Source organism: Cupressus sempervirens, chromosome 7 (genome assembly GCF_028749045.1).
Source record: "Cupressus sempervirens isolate cs-2001-9-10 chromosome 7, ASM2874904v1, whole genome shotgun sequence".
Taxonomy (NCBI): Eukaryota; Viridiplantae; Streptophyta; class Pinopsida; order Cupressales; family Cupressaceae; genus Cupressus; species Cupressus sempervirens.
This window is the reverse complement of record NC_143124.1, coordinates 775,457,596-775,472,331: the sequence shown is the minus strand read 5'-3', so window position 1 is coordinate 775,472,331 and position 14,736 is coordinate 775,457,596. Positions and strand designations below refer to the sequence as shown.

The 14,736-nt window shown below is 34.0% G+C and overlaps 1 long non-coding RNA gene across 2 annotated transcripts in view; it reads left to right on the top strand.

Moving 5' to 3' along the window:
• The window catches only part of LOC149549617 (uncharacterized), a 38,827-nt gene extending 25,657 nt beyond the window's left edge, over positions 1–13,170 (top strand). For both annotated transcript variants that reach the window (XR_016354477.1, XR_016354478.1), the window contains exons 3-4: positions 12,561–12,605; positions 12,767–13,170. This is a non-coding gene — a long non-coding RNA (uncharacterized LOC149549617). The remainder of the gene's footprint in view (positions 1–12,560; positions 12,606–12,766) is intronic.
• The last annotated feature ends 1,566 nt before the right edge of the window (positions 13,171–14,736 follow it).

The window sequence follows — 14,736 nt, the reverse complement described above, 5'->3', positions numbered from 1 at the left end:
TTCCCCTTTAGATTTGAGAAAATGTGAACCTCTCACTCGAATATTTCTCTTTGTATCTTGGATTGGTGGAATATTCACATAAAGGGTTTTGCTATTTTTAAGGTGGCTAAGAAACTAAGAAATGTTAAGTTGAACATTAGAAAGTGGAACAAGTTTGATTTTGGTAATATCTTTCACTCCAAAGCTCAGATCTTGGAGGATCTTGGCATCATTTAGGATGTTATTTAGAAGGAGGGGTATAATGAAGAGAGGCTAGAGGTGAAAAAATGTATCCTTTCTAAGCTTCATAATGTAATTTGTCAAGAGAAGGCCTATTGGAAATAAAGTTCGAGGGATGTCTGGTTAAAAGAAGGGGACCAAAATACTAGGTTCTTCTACACCTCTACTTTGAAACACAGAGTTCATAACAAAATTAGCAACATCAAGAAGGGGGAAGTTGTTATGGAAGAAGAAAATGAAATAGTTGCTGAGGCTATTTCCTTCTTCACTAATCTATTTTTGAAAGATCCAAATCTAGTGGATCAAGATCAGCTGGAAATCTTATCGAATATTCTTGATCTAATCCAACCTGAGGAGAATGTAATGAATGGGGCTATTCCCTCCCCTTTGGAAGTTGAGTAGGTTGTCTTTTCTCTTGTAGCTAACAAGTCCCTGGGCTTAGATGGATTCCCATCTTTTTTCTTTCAGATGTTTAGGAATGTAGTTCAACAGGATGTCACTAAAGTGGTGGAAGAATTCTACTTAAGGAGGTTAATGCCACTTTCCTAGTGCTTATCTTGAAGGTGTTCGGGGTGAATTCTATGGAACAATTTAGACCTATGAGCATGTGTAACTCTTTTTTTAAGATTATCTCTAAAGTGTTGGGTTCAAGGATCGTCAAGGTTCTCCCTTCCATTATAGTGCCTCAACAATTTGGATTTGTCCCAAGGCAAAAAATCTTGGATTCTATTATGACTGTCCATGAAGTTATCCACTCTTTGTAAGAAGGTAAGAGAGAAGGTTTCCTCCTCAAGCTTGACATGTCAAAGGCTTATGATTGAGTGGACTGGGCCTTTCTCTTCAAAGTTCTTAGGGCCTTTAGGTTTAATTCTAAGGTCATCAAACTTATTGGCTATTTGGTGACAACTACCTCCTTGGCCATGCTCGTCAATGGCTCCCCCTCAACTTTTTTCAAACCTTCTAGAGGTCTTAGGCAAGGTGATTCAATCCCTCCCATTCTTTTCATTATTTTGGTTGAGTGTGTTGGAAGGATGGTTTCTACCAAAATTTTTTTGGGTACTTCGTCTGGAATCAAACCTTCTTCTGGTCCCCTGGTTTTCTCCCACCAACAATTTGTTGATGATACTATTATGGGGGGGAAAAGCCGCCATTGGTGAGGCCAGGGTGGTGAAAAATATATTGAGCTCTTACTCTAGGGGTTCGAGGTAGCTTACCAATTAGAACAAGAGCTCTATTTTCTTCATGAATACTCCAATTGAGCATCACAGGAAGATTACTACTATTCTGGGCTATGAAATGGAAAGCCTTCCTTCTAAATATTTGGGTCTCCCAATGGGTTTGAGACCTCTTGAATCTTTTTGGAATAACCTTGTAGACAAGTTTAATTAAAAACTAGCTGCTTGGAAAGGAGTCACTCTTAGCCAAGCTGGCAATATTCAGTTGGTCAAATCTACCCTTCAGAATCTTCCAAACATTGCAGTTAGTTGCTTTGGGATTTCAAGAAAGTATGCAAATCTGAAGGAGAAGATCCAACAAAACTTTATTTGGTTGGGATCGAAAGATAACAAGCAGTTTCCCTTGGTGGTGTGGGATAATGTGTGCCTCCCCAAATAGAATGGTGGATTGGGGATAATGAAACTATGACCTTCCAGCAAAGCTCTCCAAGCTAAATATGTTTGGATAATCTTTTCCAACAAGGGGGACTAGAGGGACATCTTGGAAGACAAATACCTTTGAAGACCTTCAATTAGAAACTTTCTCTTTAGTGAGTCAATTCCTAAAGGATCTAATATTTGGAATCATTTTCTTAGCACTAGAGAAGTTGCTAACAGTAGGGTGAAATGGAGTGTTGGGAATGGAGAGGATACCCTTTTCTAGTAGGACAATTGGCTGATTTAGGGGCCTCTTATCTTCATTCCTGATTTGTTACTGATTATAGACAAGGCCAGGGTTGGAAGGATCTTGCTTTAATATCAGAGGACCTAAAACCTCTAATGACCATTCTCCACTCAATGGTTGTGAATGAGGATTAGGACTAGCTTTTTTGGGAGAATACTTTGAATGGTACCTATTTGGTGGCCTTGGGATACCAAGCTATTATGAGGTAGGATTCAAGATTAGATTGGGCTAAAGCCTAGTTCCCCGTTCTTATCCCTAAAATCAATATTTTCTTATAGCTTTTAATCTGGAAGAAGATATTGAATATAAACAACTTAAGTAAAAGGGGTCTTCCTATTCCTAATAGATGTCTCCTTTGCACAAAGCATGCTGAGGCTATGGATCACTTTTTTATACGTTGCTCCTTTGCTAGAGAGGTTTACTCTTTTTTTAGTCAAGCTTTTGGGTTGAGCTGGTGTGCTCCTAATTCAACTACTGAATTCTTCAGGTAGTGGGATAATTCTTGGTAGGGATCTGGGCTACAAACTATAAGTAAATGGGCCTTGCCTAATTTTGGATGGGGTATTTGGAAAGAGCACAATAACCGTATCTTTAGGGATGCTAGTCTTCCTACTAAAATCATGTTTGGTAAAATTCATAATGCCCTCATGGAAAACTATATGTTTATTAAAGGATCTAACCCTTTTGTAGGTGAAATTGGTAGCAGTATTGATACTCAGACAAGAAGAAATGAGTGTCACTAGTCTTTAACCCTAAAAGGTTGGCACAAAGCCAACTTTGATGGTGTGGCCAAAGGAAACTCAGGAGTGGCAGGATGCAGAGAAGTAATTAGAAATAGTCATGGGTATGGTATTGTGATGATTATTTCACCTTGGGACCCCAAAAAAATCATTATGCAGAAGCTTGTGCAACCCGTCAAACAACTAAATTGGCTAAAGAGGTAGAGGTCAAATGCCTATGGTTGGAGAGGGATTCAAATAATAATATTAAATTCCTAAGGGGAGAACACCCTTTGTCATGGAGTATAAAGAATATGATGGAGAAAATGAAAAATTTCTTTCTTTCCTTCAAAAGGGTCTTTGTGTCACATGTTTATCGTGAGGGAAACATGACTACTAATTGGATGGCTAATGAAGCAATAGGGAGGGACATGCCACATAGATGGCCTAGTGGACAGGGATTTTTGGCAGCCACTAAAAGTATAATTGAGATGGAGAGAATCCAAGGGAGGATGGGCAACATAAAGTGTAATTATGGTAGTTAATGTTGTCAATCAAACTTGTAAAGTGTTAAGAGCTTGGCACGAGCTGATTTAGAGGCATCATAATTGGGGGGCTCTTTGGCATATTTTATGGGAAACTAGTAATTACTATTTGTATTTCTTTACCAAGGTTGGAGGAAAGTATAGGTTTTGTGAGATAAACTAGGTTTTGGCTCACGGTGCCAGGAGAATTCAATGTTGTTATTTTTATTTCTACAACATAATGGTTAAGGAGAGGCATTGTAGAGAGCTAGAGTGAGAAGTTGAGAAGTGGAAGAGTCATTCAAAGGTGTGGGAGAAGCTGAGGGAAGGCACCATCTCGTCCTTCATTGAAAAAGTTCATGGCTGGGATCCAAAGATAACTGACCTTATGGTGAAGTCATGGAGAGATGGGAAGGTGAAGATTGATGGGATTGATTTCTAGGTCAATGAAGGGGTTATCACTGAGGTCATTAACTCCACCAATGAAGGCATAAAATTCTATAGGGCTAAGAAAATATCCCTGAATATGGTGAAATACTTTGCAAAGGATGCGAAGGAGATGAAGGATCTAGTGGAGACTGGTGCCTACTATGAGCCTGCATCTAATAAGAAACTATGGAGGTTTTTCCTAAGTTCAATTATATCCTACATTATGCTCAACACAAGGTTTGACAGGATTCAAACCCACCATTTCATTATCCTAAACCATTTCAGGTATGGAAGGGGGGGATTGGAATGTCAAAATTAAAAAATTGGATGCAAGGGTTTCTGAGATTGACAAAAGAGTGGAAAGGAAAGAGAGCTCTCTCCATAGCTTGGCTAATTAGAACCTTAACATAATAAAATCTCTTAATGATAACATTATTTAACTACATGTGATGATGGAGGAAAGCAAAAAGGGGAAGGAGGAAAAAGACAAAGAGGAAACCAGGGTGACTGTTGAGGATGTTTGTTTGAAGGGAGAGAGCCCAAGGGAAAGGACAGTGGATAAGAGGAAGAGGGAAGAGGAGGTCTCCTTGGATGATATCCATTCAAAAGACTAATGATGCTAAAGCCATGGAAGAGCTAGAGCTCAAGAAAGTGGAGCTGGCTAGGGAATTAGTGCCCTGATCATTGCTCCTGGTTTTTTGTCCGTTCCTTGGCTTTTGACCATGTGTTTTTTGCTTACGGTCGATGGCCAGTTTTGGCTTGTGTTTTTTGTTGCTTGGTTGCTAGACCTAATCTTTTAGTAGTATTTTATTGTTAATTGGTGGGTTTCAGGAACCCCTATACAAAACCTTGTTATACTTAATCAAAAACTTTGAGAAAAATCACATTCTTCTTTCATAAATAACCTTTTTGTGGAAAATATTCACAAGAGACTTCATATATTATATCTATCTTTTGTAAAAATACCCTCATAAAAATTAGGTCATATTTATCTATTGTATCCTATAACTTGTCTCACAACATTTACCCTTGAGGTGAAAGTATCTCCACTTGATTAGTTTAAATAAATTTACTCTTTTATTATGTCCATGATGGTCATACACTTTAGAGTCTTTCAAAAATATACTTATTACGCTTATTGAGATCCCATTTTAAAGAGATTTATGAATTTTAATTCTCCCTTAGTAAATTTACCTCCTTTACGAATCCAATTTTAGGTGAAAATACTTTCTTCTTTTAATTAGGATATCTTCCTCTTTAAGATTTCTTTTACAGAGAAAATAAAATTTATTCCATAAATGAACTTTATTATTTTCCTCATTGAATTTCATTTTGAGGACATATATTTCTTCCAATATTTTTAAATAGTAAAATATTTTTTTGTAAAATATAAATCAACGTCTTAATAGTATTTCTCACATCACATAAAATACTTTTCCTCAACACTTGACATTTCTTATTGACTTGCTCCCTTTATTTATTATTTATGAAAATTATCTTCAACTACCACAAATAATATTTAAGCTCAAATATTAATTTATTTTGAAAGATTTAAACCTCTCATTTTTCAAATTTTACATTCATGTGAAAATGCTATTATCCCAAATGAACTATTATATAAATGTTGTATCTACAATTGTTTGAAAGTGTAATTTATTTCCATTGGAGATTGAGGAAGTGTAAAAAAGCCTTTTCATGATAGTGTATGTTATGTTGATGAAGTTAAGTCATCGATATAATATTTCCTTTTGGGTTTGTGTTATTTAATGTTGACGGTCTTGTCATTTCTGTCATATTTTCTTTGCTATGTACGCAATTTCTAAATTTTCAAAGAGGTACTTTCGTTTTGAAAATTCTTTCCTATCTTATGGATTAATATTTGTTGAATTCATATGAAGGCATGGGAATTAGTCATCTAATTCCTACAGAAGAAATATTATTTGAACATATGTTTGTTGCCTAATAAGGAAAATGGCACTATATGCTAACAACCATGTGACTTGTTTCAGAGAGCCCATATATATAATTTGAACATTTCCACACAAAATGGTAATTTATATGTGTTCAATTCAAGAGTTTTCCTATTTTGGAAGGCTTGGTTTCTAATCTTAAAATGCCACAATTTTCTTTAAGATGTGATTCTCAAGAATCTCAATTTATTTTTAATACATTATTTTGCATTTCTTGAGATCTCTGCAATAGTTAGTTGAATTTATATAATCATCCTCTCAAGATTAGTGTAGGAAGAAATTGAATGCACCTTTGCTTCCTTACAAGTGGTATCAGAGCCTGGCCAGTTTTGGTTCTTTTTTATGGGGATAGGGGTTTCTGAGCTAATCAAGGTTTGAGTGGGAGCTTGTGCAGAGGTTTTCATTTCTGTGTTGCATGATTGCAAAGATGGCAAGCATATCAAGGAGGATTTATGTAGAGAAGTTTTCTAGCACAAAATTTGAGATGTGGAAGCTAAAGATGAAAGATCTATTGATTGATTAGGATCTATGGGATTTTATTGATGAGAATAAGAAGAGGCCTATAGACCTGACTTTAGTCATATAGTATGGTGTGATAGACAGAAAATCTAAAGGTCTCATCAAATTGTGTCTTGTAGAATTTATTTTGATTAATATCCATGAAGGGCCTACCACGAAGAAGCTTTGAAAGAAGCTAAGTGAGATCTATAAAGTGAAATCACTTGTGAACAATATTTTCTTGAGGAAGAAGTTGTATTCCTTGAGAATCAAAGAAGGTGGATGGATTTCTGAGCATCTTGAAAGTTTTAATATAATGGTGACTCAGTTGACCTCAGATTGGGGTGTCGATGGATAAAGAATAAGGGTGTCAAATCTTGCTATGTTCATTGCTAGACTCATGGGACAACCTTGTCATGGCTATAGGGAGCACCTTAGTTATCTTGAAGATTGAGGGCATTGTTGGTTCTCTACTTTTTGAGGATATAAGAAGGAAGGTCTGTCTGAATGCCAAAGAGACTTTGAGTGTTTGAGGAAGACCAAAAGAAAGAGGCAAGAATGAAAAGCAACATGGCCGTTCTATGCCCAAGAATAAGGAGAGATCAAAATCTCCTGGTAAATCCAAGACGATTTGCTAGAATTGTTGCAAACCTAGACACTTTCGAAAGGACTACAAAGAGGAGAAGAAGAAAAAGAAGAAGTAAGATTCTAATTTTGAGTCTGAGAAGGAAGATGGAGATGTTTTCATCACAGCATTGATGACTCATGCAGGTGACAATACATGGTTGATAGACTCAAGTGCATCTTTTCACATGACTCCTAATATAAATTGGTGTAGTAAGTATGAAAATTTTGATGGTTGTAAGGTGTATTTGGGTGATAATTCAGTTCTTGATATTGTTAGTCGTGGAAGTATTTGTGTGAAATTTTTTGATGGAAGAATTAGAAGATTTGATGGTATCTTTCATATCTCAGGTCTATCAAGGAATTTTTTATTTGTTAGCAAACTAATAGATGTGGGTATGCATGTACAATTTTTTGAAGCAGGTGTGAAAATGGTGAGATTTGCTATGGTAATAGCAAGAGGAAGTAGATTGGGTACATTATACCAGCTTGATGCATGCACAGTTGAGTGCAATAATACTTCTAATAAGATTGTGAAGAGGACTACTTTGTTGGAGAAGGAAAGGGTTTCTCTTTCAAGGGATGTTTGTGGTTTTTGGGTACCTAAGGGTGCTCTATCTACTGAACCAGAGTTTCCTACAGAGAAGACTATGTTATGACATCGGAGACTCGGCCACATAAGTGAGAAGGGTCTATGATCCTTAAAATATAAAAACCTTGTTGATGGGTTGAATGACTACAATATTGAGTTTAATTTTTGTGAGCATTGTATCTATGGTAAACAAAACTACGTTTAGTTTTACTCAAGTTCTCATAAGTCCTCATGTATTTTGGATCTAATCCATTGGGATGTATTTGGTCTAGTTGATGTTCCTTCTATTGGTAGATTAGTTTATTATGTTTCTTTCATTGATGATTTTAGTAGAAGAACATGGGTTTATTTCCTTAGGAGTAAAGTTGAATTTTTTAGTCATTCAAAGAATTTAAAGCAATGGTTGAGTTGCAGAATGGAAAGAAGATAAAGTGTTTGAGAACTAATAATGGTAGTGAATATTGCTCTAATGACTTTGACACATTTTGTAAAGATTGTGGTATTAAAAGAGAGAAGAAAACTCTATATTCTCCATATTAGAATGAAGTTGCAGAAAGAATGAACATGACCTTGATGGAGAAGGCTAGGAGTATGTTGAGTGGAGCTAGACTAGAACAAAAGTTCTACGCTGAAGCTGTAGCCACTATCTACTACTTGATAAACATGTCTCCTACATTAGGTCTTGTTGATAATACAACAATGGAAGCATGGCCAGGCCACAAGCCTTCACTTAGACATCTGAGAGTTTTTGGTCGTGAGGCATATGCTCATGTGCCAAAGGAGAAGCAGACAAAATTGGACAACAAAGCTATCAAATGTATCTTCATCAGATATAGTTATGGTGTGAAAGGATACAAGATTTGGGATCTTGTTGCAAAAATTGTATTTTATTCTAAAAGTGTTATATTTAGAGAAACTAAGCCTTCTTTTGTTACAATCTAGCTATAACAGATGGAAGAAAAGAAAGATGTGATTCAACTTCTCGCTACACCTAAGAAAGTTGAATCAAGGCTCTTAGAAAGATGAGATTTTGAAGAGAGCTCTACAAGTTTTGAATCATTAGAGGAAGAGGGAGAACTTGATCATGAATCTGAACATGAACCTAAACCAGATCTTGTTTGAAGCTCTAGTAGGCAGAGGAAAGCACCAAAAAGGTATGGATATTCTTCTGATGATTGGAGGTGTATATTTTATTTGAATACTAATATTAATGAACAAAAATTTGTAGAAGAGGCTCTTGGCATGAATGATTTAGAGTCCTAGAAAACAACTATGGAAGAAGAGATCACAACTTTTAAGAGGAATGACACATGGGACCTTGTATCATTACCTGAAGGACAAAATCTTATTGGTTGTAAATGTGTGTTCAAAAGGAAGATGGGTTTAGATGGAAGCACTAAGAAGTATAAAGCATGATTGGTTGTAAACGGTTACTCCCATGTTGTAGGAATTGATTATGTTGAATTTTTTCTCTTGTAGCAAAAATGACATCCATTCAATTTTTACTTTCTATTGCAACAACTTATGATCTAGAAGTTGAGCAGATGGATATGAAGACAACTTTCCTTCATGGAGATTTGGAGGAAGAAATTTATATAACACAGTCAGAGCACTTTGTGGTTAAAGATAAAAGTCATTTGGTTTGTTAATTGAAGAAATCCTTGTATGGTTTTAAAAAAATTCCTAAGATGTGGTACCAGAAGTTTGATACACATGTATGGAATTTGTGTGATCCAAATATGATCACTGTATATACTACAAGTCCAATGGTGATTATTTCCTAGTTATTGCCTTATATGTTGATGACATGTTGTTTGTTGGCAAAGGAAATGTTTGATTGCAAAATTAAAATCTCAACTCTCAAAAAAGTTTGAAATGAAAGATCTTGGTGCAGTAAGGTACATTCTGGGAATGAAGATTATAAGAGATAGGAAAAAAAAAAAGCTTTGGCTAGGCCAAAGTAAGTATGTTGGTAATATTCTAAGAAGATTCAATATGTAGGATTCCAGACCATTGAGTGTTCCTATTGCTGGGGAATAGAGTTTTCTAGCTCATAGTGTCCTACATACCCATTGGAAATGGAAGAGATGAGTCAAGTACCATATCAGAGTGTTGTTGGAAGTTTGATGTATGCTATGATCTATACAAGACTAGACATTGCTCAAGCAGGGGGAGTACTTTCCTGTTACATGCCTAATCTAAGAATAACACATTGGGATGTAGTAAAAAGAGTTTTTAGGTACTTGTGGGGTACCTTAAAGTACTCTATATGTTTCCATAGAATAGGAAATAATAATTCCTTGGACATTCAAGGCTATGTGGATTCAGACTGGGCTGGCAATGTTGATAGAAGAAGATCCACCAGTGCATATGTGTTTACATTATTGAGTGGTGCAATCAGTTGGATGAGCAAGCGACAAGATGTGGTTGCTTTGTCCACTATAAAAAAAGAGTATATTGTAGTTACTTATGCATGCAAGGAAGTTATCTAGCTTAAGAGATGGTGTTTAGATATAGAGTTCAAACAGGTTGCAGTTACAATTTATAGTGATAGTTAGAGTGCAATTTACCTAGTGAAGAACTCAACATTTCATGCCAAGACCAAGCAGATTGTGTACAACATCATTTTGTGAAAGATATGGTTGAGGATGGCAAGTTGAAGTTGGAGAAGGTAGAAACATTGGCGAATGTTGTTGATGCATTAACTAAGCTTGTGAGCACAGAGAAATTCAAGTGTTGTTTAGAGTCTATGGGTCTCTTAGCCCCTAGCAATTAAGTTCATGACACTTTGGATTCCTTGACTCTTGCAAGGTGTTCGACAAGTGGGAGAATGTTGAGAATTGTGTCTCAACCTTGCAAGCTTTTTTCTAAAAATTTTAGAATTTTTTTGTGGTAGTTTTCCACATGTTTAGGAGTTGGAAAAAAGTGTATGAGTTGTTAAAAATGTGTCTTGTCCCTAATACAATATAGGAGGGCATTTTTTAGAGTATAAACAACTTGTTATATGACTTTTATGGGTGTCTAAATTAGAAGACAAAATTATGGACGAAAATGCTATTCTTGGAGTTACAATGATAAGTGGGTAACATGTGGCATGGTTGTTTTGCCTGTGGTTTTTGTCCATGGTTTTTTAAGACCACAAATGGTTTCCAAGTTGTAAAACACTATAAAAGGAGGGCTTGGGGAGGTGTTTGGATCATCAAATTCTATTTGCAAGACTGGGTGTTAGAAGGAGTCTCTCTGAGTTCAAGTCTAAGTTTGAGTTGTGGTGATGTGCTCCTGTAAGAACTTGCATTGCAAGTGTATTGTGATCTTCTTGATTTGAGAATACATTGTGCGGGTTTTGGAGGGTGGGGTTTTTCTCCCAGAAGGGTTTCCCCATAGTAATCATTGTGTTATGCATTCATTATTATTTTGATTATGTTATTATGCATTTCTTGAGATCTCTACAGTAGTTAGTTGAATTTGCATAATCATCCTCTCAAGATTAGTGTAGGAAGTGACTTCATGCACCTTTGCTTCCTTATAATTCTTAAGAATCTTAATAAATGAAAAATGCTCGCAAGTAGGTTGTAAGTAGAAAAATAAATTTAATTTCAAATATTTGTGCTTGGCTATGAATGAGTTGTATATAAGGCTATCAATGAGATTTATCTATTTATTGTTTTTTTTAAAGTTTTTGTTGAAACAAATTTAATTTATGATTATTTCATCTGTATGTGCATAATTTTAAGTTATTGAACAATGAAGTTACTAAATCATATTAATACATATTTTGAACCTTAAATTACACAAGGTTCTAGAATTGGTCAAGATCAATTACAGATTTGGGCAATATTAGAAAGGGTGACAAATAGTGATCAATTGGAGGCATCACTCATCATAGACACCATGAGTTTTGGGTGATGCCTTTTGGAGTCTTAAAAACTCAAAATTTTCATAGACAAAATACATGGTTTTGTTGTATATCACTTTGCCAATAGTCAACACTATGAAGGTGCATGGTAATTCTCAACCACACGTCATCGTGGTTGTGAACCATTCAAAAGTTTTGAATATTGTACAAGTATTGCTCAATGTTAACATATAAGAAATATCAGTCTTCATTATTATTGCAGGATGCTATTAGGAATTTATTTCAAATCTTCAAGCTTGATTTTAAAAGTGTATATTTTCTTCATGATTTTATTTAATAGAATTATTTAATTATATAATTTAATAAAATAGTTTGTAAATGTATATTTGTACTTAACTTTTTTTTTTCGATTTATTATAACAATAAGTCTCTTTAGGAGAAATAATGCTAAAATAAACAATCCTACTATAATAAAAGAATTTACTTGAGAAATAGTTTCAAGAAGAGAGAATTTTACTTTGAGTAACCATTTTGTTCCCCCAGAAAATTCCCAAATATCTTGGTTGTGGTCTTCAATGTTCCACCTCCAATCAACTAAGATTAAATTGGCCAAACTAAGAAAAGCCTTGTTGTTCATAATTAAAATACAAATGTTTGAACAAATTCAAATATTGTTAGGAAATAAATTGAAATAAAATATAACACAAATTTGAAATAAAAAATAGAAATGTCATAAATTGAAAGAAAATGCAACCCAATTTTATGAAAGGAAAATATTGTTCATTGATTTAATTTAATTTTTTTCCATCTTCATTAAAATATTACTATTATGCTTTTGGCCCTGATTGGATAAAAATATTTACACATCAACGTTTTAGATCACGAGTCCATGGGAGATTAGGTTTTGACCCTTTCAAATTGAAGAAAATATTAAGGATTAAAACAATCTATGTTACACTAGTTATAGGTGAGATTGATTTAAATGTTCAATTTAGTAATAAGGAATTTATAGAGCTTGAGTTATTAATTTGTTTGGTTTGGCTTAGTTCTTGGAATATCAAGAGTACAATTTATTTTCATTAATATTGTTTTTAACTAGGAAGCACATTTGTGCAATCTTATTGCAAAATTTGTTGAGCTACAATTTGACAAAATTGAAGAATACCAAGAGCTTCTATTAGAACATACCTACTAAAAAGGTCTCATTTTGATTGAATTTCATGTCCACAGAGAAACTATTATTGCTTTTATCTTCTTTTTGTTGCACCCTCAAAGGTATGCACCATTATGCTTTGGTAATTATGACTATATTTAACCTTTGAAATAGTTTGATTATCTACTTTCTATTTTGTACTTTGAACCTATGCATAATTTAACATAATTGATTTGAGATTACAAAATGCTAAGATTGGAATTTTCTTCATTTCTTATTTTAGGAAATTGAAAGATTGAAGCAAGGACATTCGTTACTTTTTTTTTAACTAGTCCAGCTATTATCAACTTGATGGAGTTAATGAAGTGGAAGAGTACCTTGGAATATGAAGAGCAACGAAAGTTGTTTGAATTGCTACTGAAGAACAAGTATGACATTCTATAGAATGAAAAATCAAAATGGTTAACATCTTTTTAACAGATTATTTTTATATTCATTTTTTTTTTGAATTACGTAATAGTTGAAAGATGCAATATTTCAAGTTGTGGTAGCTATTCTCCATTTAGCTAATGATGATTTTACTAAGGACAAGGGAAATAATAATGATTCTTCCATGCCAAAAGATGAGAAATCTATAGTTTAACTTAAGATGGAAACAAAGTTATTCATGTATGATTCTTTTCTATAACAATGTCCTTGATGTTTTATTAGTTCTTAATAGTTTACTACAATGTATTTTCAACTTTGTTTATGTACTATTTTTTTGTAGTGAACCACATTATATATTATCTTAGGTGTGATGTAAAAGGACTGGAACACTCTCTTTCTAAATGTGTCATTGCTACTCAAGATGAAAGCATTGCAAAATCTCTTGACCAACCGCGATGCATTGGAAAATAATAATATACTCATGATTATTTGACTTGTATGATGTACCATTTGTGAGTATTGTGTTACCTAGAGGAAAATCTCAAAGAAGAATATATTTGGAGAGTGAAGCTTATTTCTCAATTTTTGTAGGATATAGTTTTGTGACCAATTAGGAGAAATGAGAATTAAAATGGACTTAAGTTCAGTCACATGATACAATTAATTAATGATGAATCTTATAGGAGTCTTCTTAGAGTAATACACAAAGTGGTATTCTAGGCACTATGTAGGATGTAGAGAAGTTAAAAGTTGGAAATAATGAGCTTGAATTTGTTGTCATATTAAACCCATGGTAGGAAGACTTTTTGTTTGTTTGTTTGAATTTACATATTGTAAATATCTTGAAAATAGTTTAATATCATGTATTTCTTCTTTGTATTATTGTTCTCTATAGGTTTTAATAACTACCACTAAAATATCATGAATTTGGCCCAAATAAGGAATTTACACTCTTTGCCAAAAGTGGGTTCTCTTTATGTGGTTTTATTAATTTTAATTTCATGGATTCATGTTCATATTTTTTGAATTTATAGCTGTGACTTCAAAAATTTCAGAGTTTAACTCCATTTATTAAAAAAACTAATTGTAAGTAGAGTTTAAATTATATAAGTAGAATTTTTCTTGGGAGGAAGATTGGTTCTTGGCTAAGCAAGACACAAGACTGTATTTTAGAAAGCATGGTAGAAGCAAAGTATGTAGTAGCATCAAACAATTGTAATTAGATCATATGGATGAAGCAAATTATGAAAGGTTTCTGGATTGAGTTTGCAAAGCCTATTATCATACATTGTGATAACACAAGTATTTTGAATATGTCAAAAAATCTAGTATGACATTCAAAGACAAAACATATATCAATTAAGTATCACTTTTTGAGAGAGAAAGTTCCAGCGCAAGAGATCAGATTGGAGTATGTTAGCACAAACGAGCAGATATAAGATATATTTATAGAACCTTTGGTGAAGGATACATTTTAGTACTTGAGAGGTATGCTTGGGGTTAGACCCCAACTTACTTTTGAGTAGTAGATACAGAGATTGCATTTTTCTAGTGGTAACATAGCACTACTTCTTTTATCTAGTATGGATACTTGTGCTTCCTTTATGGGGAAGTATCTATGCTTGAGCTAAGTTATTAAGGACTCTTTGTAACTAGTATTTAATAGTTTCTTTGGATGCTTGAGCTTATTGCAAGTCTTATGAAGAAAATTGACATAATGATACCTTTTTTATTGATGTTAATGGGGGAGAGAGAAATGCATGGAAAACATCCTTGCATATTGGTTAATATCAATGGGGGAGATTTATACATGAAAATTATTTT